A 2,752-nucleotide genomic window follows, 5' to 3' on the forward strand; every position below is an offset into this window, starting at 1 on the left:
ACTTAACAAAAAATATGTAAATAAGATTTAAACTTTAGAAATTTATTATTATTATTTAATACTTTTAATTGATTTTTAGAGAGAGAGGAGGAAGAGGGAGAGAGAAACATCAATGTGAGAGAGAAACATTGATCAGCTGCCCCTTGCACACCCCCTACTGGGGATCGAGTCCACAACCCCGGTATGTGCCCTGACCAGGAATCAAACCGGTGACCCTTAAGTACGTGGGATGAAGCTCAACCAACTGAGTGACACCGGCCGGGGCAAGCTTTAGAAATTATTATAACTTATTAGAATTAGGTATGTGTAACAGAGATGGCTAAGTGCCCTCCACTGTCCATTCTCTCCTTCCTCCACCCTAGAAGCCCTGAACGTTAGCCGGGAACATGGGTGCCTGGAGTAGAAAATCCCTCTCCCCACCTTCCTCACATCTGGATATGGCCATGTGGATGAGTCCTGGCCATATATGTGAGTGAACGTGTCCAGCAACTTCTGAGATGTGTCTTAGAGTGTGGGGTGCACCCTTCTTTTTCTCTTCCTCCTTCCCGCTGGCTGGGATGCAAGCGCGACGGCTGGAATTAATGCAGCCACCTTAGAGCACTGGGTGGAGGCTATGTGTTGAGTCTGGCAGAGCAGGAAGATAAAGGGAGCCTGGGCTTCTGACTGCATGGAAATGCCACAACAACCCTGCCCTGCTTGGCTCAGGCATTCTCTACATAGTAAGAAAGAAATATCTTTCATGCTTAAGTAACTGGTACTTTGAAGTTTGTGTCACTCATAGTCACACTTGTCATATGTGACATAGCATATAAGGTACCTGGCTCATGGATTGGAAAAATTAATATTGTTAAAATGACCATATTACCCAAAGAAATTTACAAATTCGATGCAATCCCTATCTAAATACCAATGATATTCTTCTCAGAATTAGAACAAATAATCCTAAAATTTGTATGGAATTACAAAAGACCACAAATAGACAAAACAACCCTGAGAAAGAACAAAGTGGGTGTATCACGCCCTCTGATCTCAAACTATATTGCAAAGCTATAGTAATCAAAACAGCCTGGTATTGGCACAAAAGCAGACACATAGATCAATGGAACAGAACAGAGAGCCCAGAAATAAACCCACACCTATGTGGTCAATTAATCTATGATTGAGGAAGCAAGAGCATACAACAGGGAAAAGACAGTCTCTTCAACAGTGGGTAGGGAAGACTGGACAGATAATTGCAAAAAAAAAAAAGAGAGAGAGAAACTGGACCACTCACTTACCTCATATACAAAAATAAACTCAAAATAAATTAAAACCTTAAATTTAAGACCTGAAATCCCAAAACAGAGGTGGTGAACTATTTTACATTAGTCTGAGTAATATCTTTTTAGATATGTCCTCTCGAGCAAGGGAAACAAAAGTAAACAAATGAGACTTTATAAAATAAAAAGCTTCTGCATAGTGAAGGAATCCATCAACAAAACAAAAGACAACCTACTGTGTAGAAGAAGATATTCACAAATGACACATATAATGAGGGGCTAATATCCAAAATATATAAGGAATTCATACAGCTCAACAACAAAGAAGTAATCCAATCAAAATGAGCAGAGCACACAAAGGGACGCTTCTCTAAAGGGGACACCAATGGCCAACAGACACGCGAAAAGATGCTCAGCATACTAATCATCAGAGAGATGCAATTAAAACCACAATGAACTTTCAACAATAAAGGTAAATTTAAAAAACAACAACAACAAAAAACCACAATGAGATACCACCTCACACCAGTCAGAACGGCTACTATCAAAAAGTCAACGAACAACAGTCATGGTGAGGGCGTGGAGAAAAGGGCGCCTGGGGCACGGCTGGTGGGAACACAGACGGGTGCAGCCACCATGGGAAACAGTATTCCTCAAAAAATTATAAATAGGGCTATCTTATTGCCCAGCAATTCTGTTCTTGGATATATATCCAAAGGAACTCAAAACACTAATTTAAAAAGATATATGCACCACTATGTTCACTGCAGAATTATTTACAATAGCTAAGATATGGAAGCAACCTAGGTATTCATCAACAGATGAATGGAGATACGTGGTGCATACATCCAAGGAGTATTTGTCAGCAATAAAAGTTAATGAAATCTTGCCATCTGTGACAACATGGATGGGTCTAGAGGTTATTATGCTAAGTGAAATACGTCAGAGAAAGTCAAATGCCATATGATTTCTCTTATATGTGGAATCTAAAAACAAAACTAAAACAGACTCGTAGAAACAGACCAAAGGGATGGTTACCGGAAGGGAGGGGGTGGAAGATGGGTGAGAAGGGGAAGGGAATATAGTCAGTCGTATTGTGATAAGTTTGCAAGGTGACAGGTGATTACTAGAATTAGTGGGGTGATCACATTGTAAGGTATAAAATGTCAAATCACTATTTGATATGCCTGACACTAATATAATCAATATAAGATTGTATACCAACTATACTTAAATTTAAAAAGAAAATTAATTTAAAAATAAATAGAGATAAAGTACCTGGCCTAGCTCCTGGCCGGTCGCAGACATCTCAGCTGCGCATCTAACCCAGTCACACAGCTCTGACTGAGGTGGGGTGGACATGAGCCGGGCCTGTGACCTGGGAGAGGAATGACCGGGAGAGACCAAGTCCCACTCCCCTGACACCACCACATGCTTTTCTGACCATACGTTCTGTCGACTGAATTACATTTTCCTCTGGTTGATCTTAGAGT

Source organism: Miniopterus natalensis, chromosome 12 (assembly GCF_054644295.1).
Source record: "Miniopterus natalensis isolate mMinNat1 chromosome 12, mMinNat1.hap1, whole genome shotgun sequence".
In the NCBI taxonomy this organism is placed as follows: Eukaryota; Metazoa; Chordata; class Mammalia; order Chiroptera; family Miniopteridae; genus Miniopterus; species Miniopterus natalensis.